The sequence below is a fragment of the Suricata suricatta genome, chromosome 9 (genome assembly GCF_006229205.1).
Source record: "Suricata suricatta isolate VVHF042 chromosome 9, meerkat_22Aug2017_6uvM2_HiC, whole genome shotgun sequence".
Lineage (NCBI taxonomy): Eukaryota > Metazoa > Chordata > Mammalia > Carnivora > Herpestidae > Suricata > Suricata suricatta.
The window spans coordinates 120370647-120391003 of record NC_043708.1 but is presented as its reverse complement, the minus strand read 5'-3'; the positions used below and the strand labels follow the sequence as shown (position 1 = coordinate 120391003).

At 39.2% G+C, this 20357-nt stretch overlaps 1 long non-coding RNA gene across 1 annotated transcript in view; it reads left to right on the top strand.

The window, feature by feature from the left end:
- Positions 1-1898: 1898 nt before the first annotated feature.
- The window catches only part of LOC115301916, a 71488-nt gene continuing 53029 nt past the window's right edge, over positions 1899-20357 (top strand). Inside the window, exon 1 of the long non-coding RNA XR_003913355.1 lies at positions 1899-1962. This is a non-coding gene — a long non-coding RNA (uncharacterized LOC115301916). The remainder of the gene's footprint in view (positions 1963-20357) is intronic.

Below are 20357 nucleotides of genomic sequence, written 5' to 3'. Positions count from 1 at the left end.
ATTTTGCAAAGGCTCAGGCTTAAAATCCAAGTATTAAGTGTTTAGAAAAATGCGGCACACTTAGCTTCCTGAAGATGGGAAGGGAGTGCGGCATTATCGTGTGCAGGTCGGCTGCTGCTAGTCTTGCTTCTTGTCACCACTATGTGTTGATCATAGGCAGACAGGGAATATGAGAGACCCCCTACCCCATTGTCCTCCCTTCAGGAAAAACTCTCTCAAAGCTCTTCAGCCAAATGAGAATTTATTTCTTGTTTTTCCTCCTATTTAAAAATATTCAATATTGACTTCCATTAGAAGCTACCATAAATAATCAGTATAAATAATTGAGCATCAGTGATCTGGCGGTTACCACAGATTTTGCATTTTAAATTCAGCATTTACGTGTAAAATTGTGGCTGTAGAATTACATTGGAGTCCTGATTTCCTATTTCGTTCTCTGAATTTTATGCCACCTTCCTTTTACCATTTCCTGTTAGCTTTCAGCAGTTTCTTTGAGGATGGCGTGAAAAATCTGACAACTTTCTTTGACCTCCTACATTTGCCAGTAGTGGTATAAATTTTAGTAAGGTTTTTGTTTCTTTTAGTCAGAAATTTTGCCCTCATGAGAAGTGCACTTTATCTCTTTGTATGTCTAAATTATTGACATGTATGATTGATGCTTTCATGATCAGAAATGAATGATATATTTATTTTTATAGTAGATTTTTCCAAAATGCAAGTTAAGTTATTATATTCACTTAATCATTACAGAAGAACAGAGATGACAGTGTTGGAGGAGTTCTTTAGGAACATTTGATTGTGGTTTTTTGGCAAAAACCTCAGTGGCACAGGTAAATGAATGCCGTAGGTGTAATGGCTGAGAAAGCCAGATCCCCGCCAGGCCCCTACCTCTCCCCTGAGGATCCTGCTTTTATTTCCTTTGCTCGTGTGAAGTTGCTTGTGTGTGGGGGGGAGCTTGTAAAGCTGAGGGGCTTGTCTGGTGGATCAACGTGCCTTCTTGTCATATTAGCAGTCATGCAGTTGCTGAATGTAGGTACACCAGGGTTTCCATTAAATGTGCTTGCTTCATGGGACATGTTGAAATGTCACAAGGGAACCCTCTGATTATGTCAGTTGTATGCAAGGAGATGAGACTCTCCCTTTAAAAAAAAAATTTTTAAGATTATTTTAAGAGAGAAAGAGAGAGAGCACAAGCAGGGGAGAAACAGAGAGAAAGGGAGAGAGTGAGAATCCCAAGCAGGCTCCGCAGTGTCAGTGTGGGGCTCGAACTCACAAACTGTGAGATCATGACCTGAGCTGAAATCAAGAGTCAGTGGCTTAACGGACAGAGCCACCTGGGCGCCCCGTGCCTCTCCCTTTTTAAGCTGCATTTGGAGAGTCTGCTTCCAGAAATGTGAATGAAATGGTGAAGAAGATCCTCGTCTTGAGCCCTAGAACCAGTGACACCTGTCTTCCTAGTGACTCTCGACAGGAACCCAGGCCACTTTCCTGACTCACATCCCTGGCTCCTGCTCCGTGGCGCTGTGGCCTTCATGACAAGTCAGCGTGAGGGACAGTGCCAGCCCGTCTGGCTGCCTTCACACGTTTCTCTCCTGTGTATCCATGTGCTTTTTCTCTGCTCCTGGAGTCCCTGTTTTCCGGAACCGAGCTGCGGGCTAGTGATCATCATGCTACCTGTTGCCAGTTGAAAAGCCCTCTCTGGCCCTTCTGAAAATCATGCTCTAACAAGCCAGAGTTAAACCCCCCTTTCAACAGTCTAAAACTCAAACCACATGTAAATTAATTTCATTCGGGAATGGGACCCAGGGCCCATAGCTCACTGGCCTGCCCCGGGTATTGTGAGGACACAGCCCCTGGCCCCGCCCTTGGGGATTCTGCAGCAACCAGCCTGTTTGCAAAAGCGACCACAGTGAGGCGGATGTGGCTGACTGAGATCTGAGATCTTTGCACTGCATGATTACGGTTTGGATTTTTTAAACTAAACTTCATCTCTTAGAACAGGTTTAGATTTACAGAAAAATTGCAAAGGTTGTATAAAGAATTCCCATAGTTTTCCGTTAGTAACATCTGACATTAGTAGCACACATTTTTTATGATTAATGAGCCAGTGTTTCCATTTTATTATGAAAGTTTATTCAGATTTCCTTCCTTTTTATCTAATGTCCTTTTCCTTCTCCAGGATCCTATTCAGGGCACCACATAATGTTGTCATCATGTCTCCTTAGATGCTTCTTGCTGTGACAGCTTCTCAGTCTTGCCTGGTTTTTAATGGCCTTGACAGTTTTGAGGCATACTGGTCAGATATTTTGTAGGATGACCTTCCATTGGGATTTGTCTGATGTTTTTTCTCATGATTAGGCTGGGGTTATGGGTTTTGGAGAGGAAGCCTGCAGAGGGAAAATGCCATGCTCAGTACATCCTATCAAGGGCACTTTCTGTCAACATGACTCATCATTGTTGGTGTTGACCTTGATCACCTGGCTGAGAGAATGATTGTCAGGTTTCTCTACCACACGGTGACCCATTTTTGTACTGTCCTTTTGGGAAGGACATCACAGTGCATAGCCCACACTTGAGAGGGGGACCGGTAGTTTTATTCCTCTGCTTTGAGGGCAGACTGTCTACATATATTATTTGGAATTCTTCCACATAGATTTGTCTTCTTTCATGTATTTATTTATTTGAGTTTTTACTTATATCAGCATGAACTCATAAATTTTATTTTATGCTTGGGGATATAGACCAATACTAGTTTATTCTCTTCCTAAAATTGTTCCCATTGTCTCTGTGGGGCTTTGTCACACCCACATTGTGAGGTTACTGTGTGTGTGTGTGTGTGTGTGTGTGTGTGTGTGTGTATATATGTGTATATATTCTGTATGTATATATATTCTGTCTTACTTCCTGGCACTGCAAAAATGCTCCAGCCTCATCTTACGTGTTTCTTGCCCCAGTCCTAAAATCAGCTATTTCTCCAAGGAGACCTGGTTCCTTTTATTGGAGGATGGTCTTAGAAACCAAAATTGGGGTGTAAAGTGTGCTCACAGTTCCTCAGAGTCTTTGTGTCTAGGTCCTCTTAGCCAACAAAACCGGAAATATACACATGTATACTAACACCTGTGTGTATTCGTACTATACGTATTCCTGTATGTGAAGGCATACTCTTCTGTTTCTCTCCACTCCACTCCCAACACTTGACTTCTGGTCACTAAATGTGTGTGGGGTTTTCCCATACCAACCAGTTCTTTGATGTCCAGACACCATTGGGCGTCCTATGCTTCAGTTCAACTCTGACATGATCCGGGGTTAGTGCAGACCTTACAGGGTAAGGACTCATTCGCCAAGACTACCCCACGCCCACCCCACCCCCACTTCACATGCCAATGCCAAGTAATGAGTCCTCAGGGTACCCACAACTTATGCCTGATTTGACTACAAACTGGGGCTTCTGTCACCCCCTCGTCATATTTGGTAATTTGCTAGAATGGCCTACACAGCTCTGAAAAATCGTTCTACCTACTAATTTACTAGTTTATTATAAAAAGATGTCGCTCAGGAATAGCCGGAGGGAAGACGTAGCCATGGGCAAGGTGATAAGGGGCACAGACTTCTGTGACCCCCCCAAGCACTCCCCCCTCCCAGCGCTTCTGTGTATCCAGCAGCCGGAAGCCCTCTAAACCTTTCTGGTTAAGATTTTTTAATGAAGGCTTCATTACTTAAGTATGATTGATTAAATCACTGGGCATTAGTGACTAACGAGACCTTCCCTGGAGGTCAGGGGGTGGGGCTGAAAGTTCCAACCCTTTGGTCACAAGGTTGGTTGCCCTGGCAACCAGCCCTTGTACTTAGGGGCTTTTCAAAAATTACCTCGTTGACAAAAACTCAGGTGTGTTTCAAGGGGGTTGGTATGAGTAATAAAAAATGCCACATTCATCCTTATGGTGTATAGCTACTTCAGAAACTGGGGACAGAAACCAAATGTTACATTAAAGGATGCTCCTGTCACTCTAATCACTTAGGGAATTACAAGGGTCCTAGGAGCTCTGTGCCAGGAACTAGGATGTAGATCAAATATATATTACTTACATCATATTATGTAACCATTGGTGTCTATATTAAACTAAGTGTGAGTTCATAGTGACGTCTCCAACTTTAATCCATTACTACGTGGATCCTCTTGTTCCTGGGTGAGTGCCCATCGCCCAGTGCACAATGAGCTTAACACCGACATAGGCCTTTGCAGAGAAAATGGTTTTTATTGCATGGTGCCAAGCACGGAGGCAGGAGGAAACTTCTCATATCCTCCTTTTAGAGGAAATGAGAGCTGAGTGTTTATGGGCCTTTACTTGAGAGGGGTGGTTCTTGAGGGTGATTGCAGGTTGGAAGAAAGTGATGTAAGGGATCACTGCTTCTCTGCGGGCACCGTCCAGTGACATGCTTGTCCATAGGTCACATGTACACAAAAACTGGCAGCGTTGGCATGATGAACATGGGAGGGAAATAGATCTCAGGGGTGTCCTCACAGAGCTTACTTTCTTTCACTTTTGGTCCCTTTTGTGTGACTACAAGAATTCTTCCCAGTTTGCTCCTGTCTTAGCTGATCTTATTGGTGGTTGGTCCACTTTTGCAAAACAGCCTCATAAATGAGTCAGGTTAGCAGAGTTTTCTTAGGGTACAATGGTCATGTATTTGTTAACCTAATATGATGGTTTCACTTCTAGTCTCTTCCCTTTGCCCCCATTCCAGCAGTGAGAGACCTGCCACTCACTATCTACGTTTATTTACTTATTTGTTTAATTCCAGTATACCTGCCTAGTGGTATCAGAACTGTTAACTAGTACCCCCACAGTTCTATCAACTAGAGTTCAGTGCTGACATACAGTTTTTTTGCCTTTACTTTTACAGATTCCACTCATTTCCAGAGTTAATTGGGTTGGCCCCTTTCCCCTCACCCTTTCAGTGAGATTGTTTCATGTTTTTTTTTAAAATGTTTTTTTATTTATTTTTGAGAGACAGAGAGAGACAGCGTGAGCAGGGAGGGTCAGAGAGAGAGGGAGATACAGAATCTGAAGACAGGCTCCAGGCTCTGAGCTAGCTGGCAGCACAGAGCCCGATGTGGGGCTCGAACCCATGAACCGTGAGATCATGACCTGAGCCGAAGCCGGACGCTTAACCGACGGAGCTACCCAGGCGCCCCTGTTTCATGTTTTTGTAAAACAGATTGTTTTGCTACATTCTGCATTCCATCTTTGGATATTTCAGCCTCCTAAAGACTACTTTTAAAATTGCATATGTAACTTTAAAAAAATAAGAAGGACTTAAGCCTGACTGGTTCAGTTGGTAGAGTGTGCAGATCTTGATTTCGGGGTGGGTTCAAGCCCCACAGAGGATGTAGAGATTACTTTAAAAAAATCTAAAATTGCATACATTGTTCTGTATGGTTCCCTGGACTTTGACAAATGTGTAGTGTAGTATCCACAATTATAGTATCATAAGAATAGTTTCACTACCCTGAAAAAACTCCCTGTGCTTCATGGATTGAATCCTCTCTGTTCCTTCTAACTCCTAACAATTACTCTTTTTTTCACTGTTGCTACAGGTTTTTCTTTTCCAGAATGCCATGTAATTGGAACCATACAGTGTCTTAGTCTTTTCAGGCTGCTATAACAAAATGCCACAGACTGGGTAGCTTTCTCCCAGGCTGGAAGTCTGAGATCCTGGTGTGGGGATAGTCTGGTGGAGGCTCTCTTCTAGGTGACAGACTTCTCGTATTCTCATCTGGCCAAAAGGCTAGCTCTAGCTAGAGCCTCTTTCATGAGATACGAATCCCTTTCATGAGGGCTGCACTTTCATACGTAAATTCCTCCCAAAGGCCCCACCTACCAATTCCATTGTGTTTAGGAGTTAGGATTTCATCATAGGAATTTGCAGGGAAACAAACATTCAGACCATAGTGTATAGCAAGTAGCTTTTTCAGACTGGCTTCTTTCACTTAGCAATATGCACCTAAGATTGACCCATATTTTTTTGTGGTTTGAGTGTTCACTTATTTTATTACCAAATAATATTCCATTATATAGAGGTACCATAGTTTCTTTATCCATTCACCTACTGAAAGATACCTTGGTTGCTGCCAGTTTGGAGCAATTATGAATAAAGCTGTTGTCAACATTCATGTGCAGATATTTTCAAATAAGTTGGGTATATATCTAAGAGTGTGATTGCTGGGTCATATGGTAAGACTACGTCTAGGTTTGTAAGAAACTTCTGTACCACCCTCCCAAGTGGCCAGACCATTTTGCATTCCCACCAGTAAGTAATGGAGGAGAGGAGGCTCCTGTTGGTCTCCATCTTCAGTGCCAATTTGTAGTAGTCAGTTTTTGGATTTTAACCATTGTTATAGGTGCTATCCTATTTTTATTATTTTGCAGTTGCCTGTTGACAAATGATGTTAAGCATTACTTTATGATTATCTGCTGTCTCCATATCTTCGTTTGTGACATATCTGTTCAGATATTTGCCCATTTTTTAAAACTTGGGGTGGTTTTTTGTTTTCTCATTGTTATATTTTAAACTTCTTTATACATTTTGGACAGAAACCTTTTATGAGACATGTGTTTTGTAAATATTTTCTTTCAGTCTGTGGCTTGTCTTTTCCTTCTCTTTACAGTATCTTTTGCAGAGCAGAAGCTTTTAATTTTACTAAAGTTCCACTTAGCATTTTTTTAATGAAGATCATGCTTTTGGGAGTTCTATCTAAAAACTCATCCTCATAACCAGAATTCCCTAGTTATTGTCCTGTGTTTTCTTTCTTTTTTTTTTTTTTTTGATGTTTATTTCTATTCCTGAGAGAAAGAGAGATACAGAATGTGAGCAGGGGAGGGGCAGAGAGAGAGGGAGACACAGACTCTGAAGCAGGCTCCAAGCTCTGAGCTGTAAGTACAGAGCCTGATGTGGGGCTTGAACCCAGGGACCACGAGATCATGACCTGAGCTGAAGTCAGACGCTCAACTGACTGAGCCACCTAGGCACCCCTGTCCTATGTTATTCTTAAAGGTGTTTTGTAGTTTTGCGTTTTTCATTTAGGTCTATGATCCATTTTGATTTAATTTTTGTGTAAGGTGTAAGTTCTGTGTCTAGGTTCTTTGTTTTGCATGTGGATGTTAAGCTTTTCCAACACCATTTGTTGAAAAGACTCTTCTTTTTCTGTTGAATTGCTTTTGCTTGTTTTCAAAAATCAGTTGACCACATTTGTGTGACTCTATTCCTGGGCTCTCTACTACATTAAGTTCATTTATTTGTTTTCTTGCCAGCACCAATTCTGTGTGTCTTGATTATAGCATCTTTACTGTAAGTCTGTAACTTGGGCAATGTGAGTCCTCCAGCTTCTTTCTTTTTCCCTCTTCAGTATTGTGTTGGCCATTGTAGGTCTTTTGCCTCCATATAAACTTTAGTATCAGTTTGTTGATATCTAAAAAAAAATTAGTTTTCTGGGATTTTCATTGGAATTGCATTGAATTTATATATATAGTTGGAAAGAATTAACATCTTCTTATTGTCTTCAAGTCCATGAACACAAAATATCTTTCCATTTAATTAGAGAATCTTTGAACTTCCTTCATCAGAGTTTTCTAGTTTTCTGCCTGTAGTTCATATACATCTTTTGTTAGATTTAAATGAAGTATTTCATTTTTGGTACTATAGTAAATGATAGTTTGTAAATTTTCAAATTCCAGTTGTTCTTTGCTGGTACGTAGGAAAGCAGATGACTTGTATATTAACATTGTGTCCTGCAACCTTGCTATAATCACTTATTAGTTCAGGAGCTTTTTTTTTTTTTTTTTTAATTCTTTGGGATTTTCTACAGAGGTAAACACATCATCTATGAATAAAGACCTTCCTTCCTAATCTTTGTTTTGTATTATTGCACTAGCATGTGTATGAGGTTGAATAGGAGAGGTGAAAGAAGACATCCTAGCTTTCTTCCTGTTCGTAGAGGGAGAGTACCTAGTCTCTCACCATTCGGTGTGACATTAGCTGTAGATTTTTTGTGGATGTTCTTTATCAAGTTCAGGAAGTTCATCTCTATTCCTAGTTTGTACAGAATATTTTTAAAAAGATGGTGTTAGATTTTGTCAAATGCATTTTCTGCATCAATTGATACGATGATAACAACTTTTCATCATTAGCCTGTTGATGTGATACATTACATTGATGTTCAAATATTGTACCAGCATCCTATACCCTTAGTTAAAATATATAATTCTGTATACATTGTTGAAATAAATAAATACCCTTAGTTAAAATATATAATTCCTTGTATACATTGTTGAATTCAATTTGATAATATTGTGTTGAGAATTTTTGCACTGAGTTTCATCAGCTATGGGAAAGTGTATTTTTTCTTTCTTTACTGTGTTTATATTATGTTGTTATTAGGATAATGGTGGTCTCTAGAATTCTCATAGAATCGGAAAGGAAGTGTTTTCTCTGCATCTGTTTTGTGGAAGGGGTTATAGAAAATTGATATAATTTCCTTTCTTACATGTTTGGTGGTGTTCACCACTGCAGTCATCTGAGTCTGGTGCTTTCTTTCTTGGTAAGATTATTATTGATTCAATTTCTTTAGTAGATACAGGCCTATCCAGATTGGTCTATATCTTGTGTGAGTCTTGGTAATTTGTATTGTTAAAGTAATTGGTAAATTTCATCTATGTTGTCAAATTTGTAAGCATACATTTGTTCATAGTGTTCTTTTAATTATTGTTTTAATGTTCATGGTATCAAAATGATGACCCCTAATTTTCTGATATTAGTAATTTTTGTCTTTTCTCTTTTTTTTCAGTTATCCTATTTTCTCAGTTGTTTTCCTATTTCAATTTCATTTATTTATACCCTAATTTTTATTATTTCTTTTCTTCTGTGTGCTTTAGGCTTAAATTGCTCATTTTTCCAGTTTCTTAAAGTGCAAGCTTAGAGTATTTATTTTAGATCTTACTTCTCTTCTGAATACTATAAATTCCCTATAAACACTGCTTTAACTGCACGTGATGAATTCTGATATGTGTATTTTCATTTTTTTATTCCAAAATATCTTTTCATTTCAATTGAGACTTTTTATTGTAGATGACATGGAAGGTCATGTTAGTTTTAGGTGTACAACATACTGATTCAGTAGTTCTATACATTCCTAAATGCTCACCATGGAAAGCATAGTTGCCATGTGTCACCATGTAATGTTACACAATATTATTGACTATGTTCCCTAGGCTGTACCTTTCATCCCTGTGACTTGTTTATTTTATAACTGGAAGTTTGTAACTCTTAATCCCCTTCACTTGTTTCACCCATCTCTTCATCCCCCTCTCTTCTGGCAACTACCAGTCTGTTCTTTGTATTTATGAGTCGGTTTCTGTTGTTTTATTTGTTCATTTTTTCTTAGGTTCTATGGATAAGTGAAATCACATAGTATTTGTCTTTTTCTGATGTATTTCTCTAAGCATAATACCTTCTAGGTTCTTCCATGTTGTTGCAAATGACGGGATTTGAGACTTCTTTAAACCATATAATATTTAGAATTGTGTTTTTGAAATGTATGTATTTGATAAATTTTCAGATTTTTTTGTTACTGATTTCTAGTTTAATTCCATTGTAATCTGAGAACAGACTTTGGTTTCTGTCCTTAATTAAATTTGTCAAGGTATGTTCTTTAGCCAGGTCTTTCCTGATGAATGTTCCATGTGAGCTTAAAAAGAATGTGTATTTTGCTGTTATTGGGTGAAGTAGTCTATAGAGGTCAGTTAGATCAAATTGATTGTTAGTGCCTATCAGCCCAACTGTATCCTTACTGATTTTCGGCTGGCTTGATTTATCAATTACTAAAAGAAAGTGTTAATGTCTTCATCTACAGTAGTGGGTTTATCTAGTTTTCTACTCAGTTCTATTAGTTTTGCCTCATATATATATTGTGACACTGTGTCGTTAGATGAAGACACACTAAAGATGGCGAAGACTTCATAGAGAATCCACTGTTATTTAATTATGTAATGCCCCTCTTTTTCCCTGATAATCTTACTTGTTCCAAATTTTTTTGGTTACAAATTGTTATTGACACTTTAGCCTTCTTGTTATTACCATAGCATGATATAACTTTCTCCCTCCTTTTTCTTTTAACCTGAGTCTTTACATTTCAAGTGAGTTTCTTCTAAGGATGGATGGGTGAGTGGGGTAGAGAGAACACGGGTGATGGCCACTGAGGAGGGCATTTGTTGGGATGAGCACTGGGTGTTGTATGTAGCCAATTTGACAATAAATTATATTTATAAAAAAATAAGGTAAGTTTCTTGTAGGCAATATATAGTTGACTCTTTTTTATTCACTCTGACAGTTTTTGTCTTTTAATTGTGGTATTTGAGTCATTCACATTTAAAGTAATTACTGATATAGTTGGATTAATATAGTTAAATACATATCTAACCTGAGACACATCTGGCACATTGGTAGATTTTTCTATTTTTGTTCTTTATTCTCTTATCTTTCCATGTCTTCCCTGGTTTTAATTGAGTATGTTTTTATGGTTCTATTTTATCTCTTCTTTTAGCACATCATTTATACTTCTTTTACAGTTTTGTTGTGGTGATTGTCCTAGGGTTTTTAATCTATTTTTTAACTAATCTATGCCTACCTTCAAATAACACTGTACTGATTCACATGTAATACAAGTATCTTATTTGAGTGGTGTTCCCAATTTCTCCCTCCCATCCTTTAGGAGCTTGCTATCAGCCATTACATTTACCTTTGTACTATAATCATCCAACAGATTGTTACTATTATTTAAGGCTTTACCTTTTTGATCAATGAAAAACAAAAGAATCTATTTTACCTTCATTTATTCCTTCTTTAGTGTTCTTCGGTTCTTTATGTAAACTTGAGTTTCTGACCTATTTCATTGTCATTCTTCCCAAAAAACTTCTTTAAACATTTTTTTAGGGCAGGTCTGCTGGCAATAAATTTTCTCCATTTTTTTTTCTCAGAGAAGTCTTTATTTCTTCCTCAATTTTGAAGGATAATTTTGTTGCATGCAGAATTCTAGGATGGTGTTTTGGTTTTGGCTTTTTTTTTTCTTACCACTTAATTTTTAAAATGTTTGTTTGTTTATATAATGCTTATGTTATTTTTGAGAGAGACAGAATGTGAGTGGGGGAGGGGCAGAGAGGGAGGGAGACAGAATCCGAAGCAGGCTCCAGGCTATGAGCTGTCAGCACAGAGCCTGATCTGGGGCTGGAACTCAGGAACTCAACTGATGGTCCTCTGAGCCACCCAGGTGCCCTCCACCCCCTTTTTTTTTAACCTCTGTCAATATTCATTTTGTTTATGCTTGATTTACCAATGGGAAAGCACTGTAATTCTAATCTTTTTCCTCATTAGGTATGGTGTTATTTTTTTCTCAGACTTCTTTCAAAATTTTCTCTTGGTTTTTGGTTTTCTGAAGTTTCACTACATTTTTCATACTTACCCTGCTTTGCTGTTCTCTGAGCTTTAATTGTGGTTTGGGGACTATCATTAAATTAGAAAGGTCTCAGTCATTATTACTTTAGGCAGTTTTGATGTTTCTCTCTTCTCCTTTTGGTATTCTGCATTTATTATACCTTTTGAAATTGTCCCATGGTTCTTGGATTTTCTGTTTTCTGTTCTGTTGGTGGTGTTTGAGGTGGGAGCAGAGGGTTATTTTCTTTTTTCACTTCAGTTTGGGACGTTTCTATTGACCTGTCTGCAAGCTCACTAATATTTTCCTCAGCTGGGTTCAGACTGCTAACAAGTCTATCAGAGGCATTCTCCATTCCTGTGACAGTGTTCTCGGAGTTTCCATCTGTCTGCTTACATTGCCCATCAGTTCTTGCATGTTGTCCAATCTTCCCGCTGGAGCCCCTTAGCATAGTAGTCATAGTTATTTTAAATAGCTCATCTAAGAATTCCAAAATCTCTTCCATTTCTGCATCTGGTTCTGTTATTTTCTCTGTCTCTTCAGACTGTATTTTTTTTCTTGCCTTTTAACATGCTGTGTAATTTTTGTTGAAAGCATAGCATATTGTATTGGATAATAAAAACTGAGGTGAATTGCCCTTATATGTGAAGTTTTATCTTCCTATGGCTGGGATTTGGGCCTGTTTAATATTTGCTCTCCTCGAAGGTCCCGAAAGCCTTGGATTCACTTATTTTCCTTTGTTTGTATCATCTCTTTTCTATAGACTTTCCTAAAAGCTGCTCTTGGTGTCTTGCAGCTCTTTTATCTGTAACCCATTGTCATTATACCAGGGCCCCGTTTGTATGGTGGGAAGTTCTATATTCGAAGAAAACTTTCAGTAATTTCAGTGTCCTAGGAGGCTAGCGTCCCTGTGCTGGGGCCTCCCCACATGTTTCCTAGGCTTTTCATCATTCTTTAGGTGAAAGCGGATGCTAGAGGTTCACAGGGTCAGGCAATGCCCTTCCCATAAGTGAAACAAGACTTGGTAAAGTATTTTTACCTCTGAGAGCAGGCCTTCCTTATAGAGAAGGTTCTGTTGACATCTCACTATATTACTCTCCCTCCCCCTGCCACTGCCATCAAGCAATCTTTCTAGGCTCTTCACCATGAGAATCTGGTGGTGTTTTTAAAGGTAAAACACACAAAAATATGAGGGCTCCCAAAGATTGTGGCCCTAGGCTCAGGCTAGGTCAGACTCTGTTTCCAGTTTGTTATACTTGGCCTTGTAAGTGTTCTTTCCCCTTTGTGGCTCCAGCAGCTTCTCCAGGGGAGCAGATCTCTGTGACTCTCTAGTTCCACTTTTACCTTCAGATTTCTGGGTTGCAGTCTGTCCTTGCTCCCCAAGGGGCCTAGGAAAAGTTGTTGATCTTCAATTTGTTATGTGTTTTTTTTTTTTTTCTGGTTGTAAGGATGGGAGTGATGACTTTCAAGTTCTGTACATGTCAGAGCTGAAATCTCTGTTTAGATAATTAAAGAGAACTTTATTACTCCGAATGAATTCCTGGTCAGTGGTTTGTTTGTAGGTACAGGTGAATGAGTGCAGGAGTACTCATGTTTGACTGTCAAATGGATGGCAGTAATTAGTTTAGATAGTTGGGGATTCAGAGTTTTTCCGTAATCGAAAATCTTAATAGTTCATTTGATCTAAACATCCTTGTGTTACCACAGAGGAAATTTGGGCCGTACGAGCTTGTGTTCAAAATAACTAGTCAGTCTTTAAATTACAGGTGTGGCTCAGGCTTTCTCGGACTCCTTTTTACTAGTCTGTAATGAAAAAACCTGCAAGTTAATAGAACTTAGAAGATCTGTATAATATAATAAATATATACCATTTGTTCTTTGTTTCGGATTCCTGGCACTGAGTGCCTAAGACCTTTCCAATCTCCTGAGTGACAAGAGTATCTTGTGCCCTGTTGGGATGACTCTTGGCTCAGAGCCTCTAGATAGCTTCAGGAGTGGAATTAGGTCTCCAGAAAGACCAACTCTTTTATTAGAAGATTGGAACTTTCAGCAACCCCAGCATCCTCCTGGGTCAGTAGAGGGGTTAGGGAGGTTAGGTTTAATCACCAGTGACCAATGATCGAATCTAGTGTGGCTTCATTAGAAACCTCTATATAATGGGGTTTGGAAAGCATTTAGGTTGGTGGACACGTTGAGCTGCTGGAAAGGTGGTATGCCGGGAGAGGGCATGGGCGCTCCATACCCCTTACCCCTGCTGGCACCCTCTGCAATCCTTGCCCTCTGTATTTCTCCCATTTGGCTGTTCTGAGTTTTATCCTTTATAATAAAGCAGTAAAAATAACTAAAGTGTCATGCTGCTTCTGTGAGCCATCCTAGCAAATTATTGAACCTAAAGAGGGGATTCGGAGAAACCTCTGATTTGTAGCTAGCTGGCCAGAAATGAAGGTGGTCCCAGGACTTGTGACTAGCTTCTGACATGGGGGCAGTGGTGTGGCACTGAGCCCTTGACCTGCAGGGCTTGCATCGTGGCTAGTTAGTGTCAGAATTGACTTGAATTCTTGGACACCCTGTTGGGGTCTGAGAATTGCAGAAAACTTCACACAACCTCATGTTTCCTTCGTATTGAAATGAAAGAACAGGTAGGCTGCTCTTCCTATATTCCAATGTCCCTGGATCCACAGAAGCAATGCCACACTTTATGGCATCTCCTCGCAGAGTCGACGATCGCTTGGTTTGAGAATACAGCACAGATGTGCAAAGGAGGTATTCTTACTTTCCATAGCTTAAAAAAGAATTGAATAGGTACCTTAGGTGGCATACAGTTAGATTTTAGGATTTAGTTTTACATGTGGTTTTTAGCAAGTTGGCTTCTCTTTGGTAACAGTTCTATGAGGAAAGAACCGTGTGATGGTAGATGTTCCTGGCAAAAGAGGGCATTCCACACGCAGACATTGGTTTCCACTGACTCTTTCCCACTTTGCTTCCATTTTACTAAGCCAGCTGATAGGAAAACATGATTGTGTGTGGTTGAGAATTTGCCATCAACATACGAACAGAGAACACTTCCACCTCAGATCAGGAGTTGTGTGTTAACTGTGAAGGCCAAGTTTGGGTGGGTCTTCAGTAAACTCAGCCAGCGCTCAGAATGGCTTTACACCTGCCGGTGAAGAAGCCACGCTCAGGGCATCATGATGAGAGGCTGTCTGGCTTGGTCACTGGTTTATGCATCTGACCTCAGCCCCACTTCTTTTCTGCAGATCCGTGCTGAAAATTCTCTTCGTCTCACGGATGTCTTTTCTGGGCTCCTGTGTGCCTTTTCTGGACTTTGCTGCTGTGACCCTTTCTGTCTCTGAGTGGTTTGGCCTCTAAAGCAGTAAGACAAGTAATGCAGGAGTCTGTAACATCTCTCATTGCTTTACGGCCAAACCGCATGTTTTCTGGGTTCGTATAGAAGCAGTTGGAATTACACAATACTGAATTTTCCTCTGCCATATCTAATACACTTGAGTGTTTGAACAAACCAGCAGTTCTGATCATTTTAATGGGAGATTCGTGTTCCATTTTGCATACATGATGAATTTAAATTTGATTGAGTCTTTGAATGTAAGTCCCTAGAGTGTACAGATCTAGTTCCTTAATGCTTTGAGGTCTGTCCCTGCCTCTATTTTTATTAAAATATTTCCTCGTTTTAAATTATTGTATTTACTAGGGTATTTTAAAAGGAGCAGTATTTTGCCTGTGGCTTTATAATTAACCTAATCTGATTACTGTGTGTGTGTGTGTGTGTGTGTGTGTGTGTGTGTTTTAATGGGACAGTAAGCAGAAGATGTCAGCGAAGTTTTAGGAACAGCAGGCTTGGCATAGCATCTGTGGTCCCACACATTATATATTATTTATGGCAATACCTTATGTAGTTTTATGGACTAGTTACTTCGAATAACTTCATTGCACGTACCTGGGATTTGAGTTTGGCAATATTCAGGTATACTTTTAGGCATCAGTTTAGTTCTAGTCTAAAAAAACCAGGCTGTTTTGTGTCATTATCAAACTGAAACAGCTTAATTCTTTATTTCTGTTTCAAAGGTTCTTTTGCAAAACTAGTTTACTTTGTGTCTAATAAAATACTTTAAAACTTGGCATAGGGGCAGGCGCCTGGTTGGCTCACTCGGTTGAGCGTCCGGCTTCGGCTCAGGTCATGATCTCATGGTTGTGGGTTCGAGCCCCACATTAGGCTCTATGCTAACAGCGAGCTCAGAGCCTGGAGCCTGTTTCGCATTCTGTGTCTCCCCCTCTGACACTCCACTGCTCACACTGTCTCTCTTTCTCTCAAAAATAAATAAAACATTTAAAAAATTTAAAAACTTGGCAGAGTTATGCTTATGTATTTGTCTTATATTTAGGTAAATATAAAAAACAACTAGACTTTGTTCAGTCTTGCTACACAACTGACCCTTTGTTGTATCATTAATTTGCCTTATGACTTAGGTTTATGTGCCCTCTTTTAAAAATGTAGGAACTGAGGTTTCCCAAACATAGGGAGATTTTAAAATCTGGCTACATGACAAAGAGCTAGGGTCTGAACCTACATCTTTCCATCTTTCATCTTTTTTTTTTACTTTCAATTGCAGATAATTTCAAATACATACAAAGGTAAAGAAAATAGTGTATTGAACTTGAAGCACCTGGCCATTCGTGGTTCACCAATACCGTTTGTCCCTAGATTGTTAAAGCAGGTCTGAGACATCTTTTTATTTCATTTCAAAATACTGGAGTGTGCTGCCTGTAAAGGAACAGGGTTCCTTTTACAAAATGATAAAGTCACAGAGCCATGACCACACCTAATGAATACTAGTAATTTGTTTTATCATAAAATATCCTATGTTCAGGTTTCTCAAACTTTATCTGTGTCTCTTAAGTCTCTTTCTCTTTTGTTTAATTTATTGTTTTCCTGGACCTGATGAGGGGGCTCTAGAGCCCACACAGCCCTTGTTTTCCCTGAGGATTTGTGCCACTAGAGAGAGAGACAGAGTGAAATTACTTATGTTAAGGTCACCTTAACACCACTCTCTGAGGTTGAGCCACCAATCCAGTATACTAATTTATGTCATTTTGCTTTTGATTTTAGGGATTTATTTTTCAAGTTTTGATTTAATTTTGTGGCAGATCATATAGACTGTTTACTGTTACCAAATCAGATCTACATAAGAAGGATTTTTGGACGCTTCTGGTGGTCACCCAGTCTCCTTTATCCTGTCTCTATTTCTTTCTTCCCCTTGCTCCCACCTCACCTCCACCCCCATGGCAACCAGTCTTATGGGTTTTTGCTTTATACTTTCATTTAAAAATTATAAGCCTGTGTGTGTATTCTATACATACTTCGTGCACATTTGCATACTAGACACACTGTCTTAGCTCTTGGTTTGTAACTAATGACCTGTCGTGGGGATGAGTCTATAGCATTGCATAGAGATGTTTCTCCTGCTCTTTATGGCTGCACGTGTGAGGGGTCTTAACCCTTGTCTGTGATACAAGTTACACCCTTGCCCTAATTTATCATTTGTCTTTTTTATTTGCTTCTGGTGGGGTGTTTTAATATGTAAAGATTCTAATTTTTACATAGAGAAATTTCCTATTCCTTTTCCTTACTGTTTTGGGTTTTGAGTAATCGGATGTATTTCTCAAATGGTAGGTTATAGAGGAACTCCCTGCTTTCTTCTAATACTTAAATGGAATCTCTCTCCCTTCTCCTCTCTCTCTCTTTACTTTTCCACTTCCGTTTCTTTTTTTTCCCCCTAAATGCTTAGAAATTTTATTTATTTTTTTCCTTGTTTACACTGAATATTGATTTTATTTTATTTTATAGTTTATTGTCAAATTGGTTTCCATATAACCCCCAGCGCTCTGCGCCACACGTGCCCTCCTCCATCATCACCTCCTCCCTCCCCCCCTCCCCCTTCAACCCTCTTTCTTTTTCAGTATTCAATAGTCTCTCAAGTCCACTTCCTTTTCTGATCAATTTAGAATCGTCCCGATGTAATTTGCATGAAACAGATCTATCTTTTCCCTTTTCCATATGACTATCTGGTTCTATCTGTACCATTTATTAGAAAGTCCATTTTACTCCCAGTGGTTTGAAATAACACCGTTTACATATTCTAGATTCCCATGACAACTATGTCTATTTCTGGATATTTCAATTCTATTCCACCAGACGGTCAATTCGTACACCAATTCTATGCTGTTTTGATAATAAAGACTTTATAATATACTTTAATATCTGGTAGGGTAGGCTTCCTTGTTATTTGTTTTTAAGATTTCTTAGTGATTCTTGCTTGGCTTTCTTTCCAAATGAACTGCATAATCAATTTGCCTGGTTTTTAGGAAACAGTGATGGGATGTTTTGATTGATATGGTATTAGATTTATAGATTAACTTTGGGAAGACTGACATTTTCTGATGTTGATTCTTCTTGTCTAAGAACATGGCACATCTTCCATTTATTTAAGCTACTTTTTTCTTCTTTGAGCGTTCTGCAATTTCTTTATGTAGGCTTCAGATTTCTTGTCAAATTGAAAGTGATGGTACTTCTTTATCTATTTACTATTACAAATATGGCCTTTTCCTCTATTACATTTTCTAACTGTTACTTTGCTGTGAATGAACATTATTTTGTATATTTATTTTACAATGTTTTTTAAACTAAGTTTTCTTTTTGTGTGTAGGTGTACTAGTTTTGATGGATTCTTTTGGTTTTCCAAATATATAATCACATGCTCTGCAAATAAAGATATTTTAATCTTTTCTTTCACCAACTTTATGGGTCCAGTTTATTTTTCTTGTCCAACTGATAGGCCAGTCCCTTGAACTTAGTGTTTAAAAGTATTGCACATGGTGGGTACCCTTGTATTGTTGCACATTTTAGCAGAAAAGCCTCTAATTATCTGCTGGATGTGGAAGTTGTATATATATATATTTTTCTATTATTTTGGGATGTGACTTTATTATCTCCCTTAATTCCTGGGTTTATTTAGTGCTTTACGTATGACCGGATGCTGATTGTTTACATATCTTTACTGTATCCTTGAGTTGATCATATGATTTTTCTTCTTAGCTCTATTAATGTGAAGAATGTATTTCCTAATGGTAAGTCACTCTTGCATTTCTGGAATGAACTGAATTTGGATTGACCTTTGTTTTCCGGAATCTGTAGCTTTCCCTTACTTTATCTGCAGCTGGACAAGGTCTTAGTCTGACTTGTATCTTCAATGCCTGAAAGTGCCGTGTGTGTGTGTGTGTGTGTGTGTGTGTGTGTGTGTGTGCGCGCGCGCGCGTGTGTGTGTATTTATCTAAGGAATGTTAAATGGATTTTTTTCCTTTATAGTAATTATTGTATGTGTGTATGTAAATATGTGTGTGTGTGTGTGTATTAGAGAGAGAGTAGGGTAGAGGGACAGAGGGAGAGGGAGAGAGAATTTTAAGAATTTTAAGGCTCCACACTTCGCTTAGCCCCGATGCTGGGCTCAATCTCATGACCCTGGGATCATGACCTGAACCAAACTCAAGAGTCGGATGCTTAACTAATAACTAAGCCACCCAGGGGCCTCAGTAATGATTATATTTTTAAAAACAAAAGCAATGCAGATTTCTACTAAAATAAGCAACATAGAAAAGTAACAATAGCAAAAGCAATAAATTAACAGAACTATACCATCCAGAAATGATATATTTTTTCTTTTATTTTGTTTTTTAGTGTTTATTTTTGAGACAGAATGACACAGGGAGACTCAGAATCTGAAGCAGATTCCAGGCTCTGAGCTGTCAGCGGAGAGGCTGACACAGGGCTTGAACTCATGAATCATGAGATCATGACCTGAGCCGAATTTGACTGAGCCATCCAGACACCCCGATCTATTTTTTCATATAGGTGGCCATAAATTCAGAAGTCTCTCAATGGATATAATGATAAAAGACAAGAGCTACAAGGGAATAATGATGTGTGTGTTTTGAACAGTCATTTTCATTTGAAATTAACTGAAGAAGCACTGCGGTGGAATTAAAGTTAATTCTAAACTTCAGGTTGGTGCTCTGAAGCAATCAATGCTAGGACACACTGGCTTCTGGAGTTAAGGAAAAAACCCTCCCAGCCGCTGTTCAGATCCCTTCATTGTAATTAGTCACGTATCAGTTTCCTTCTCCATGAAATCACTGTGGTGATCTCACACTTTCCCCTGTGCCAGTACTGTGATTTTCACTCATGTCTACTCTGTTCCTCGCTGTTTTCAAATTATTTGTTAGATGTGCGATGCTGAGGGTTTAATTCTCACTTTGTAATTGGTTTCCTCAGTTCTGTCCCTCGTGTCCTGTAAGAGCACTCTCTCCGTTTATCACCTTGAGAGCTTATGGTGTTGGATTTAAATTCTTATTAGGATCTTAGGTTCCATGAGCTCTTGTGGGGAGCTTCTGTTTCTTGGTTTATGTTTTCTTCCCGGTTGTCAAGCTCTGTTTTCACAGCCCTTCTGCCTCTGTTTGTTTACTTGCTTGCTGTAGCAGTGGATGTTTGTACATGCACCTGCCAACACTCTGTCTCACTCATGTGCGGTGCCACTGGCTTTGTCTCTGTGTTCCTTGGCTCCCATCTGTGTGGCTCCTCTCCTAGAGCCCTCACCCGGTTTATTATCCCCTGTCAGGGACAGATGTTGCCTGCCAGCCTTTTTTTCTAGCCTCCAGGAGAGGATGGGGATAGCCCACGCAGGCTGGGTGCTGCCCTTGCAAAAGGCCTTGGAGTCTTGCTTTTCTTCGGAAACTCCACAAAATGTCCCCTTGGCAGAGCCCTGGTGGGTGTCACTCCTATGAGCACTGGCTCATCCCTTCA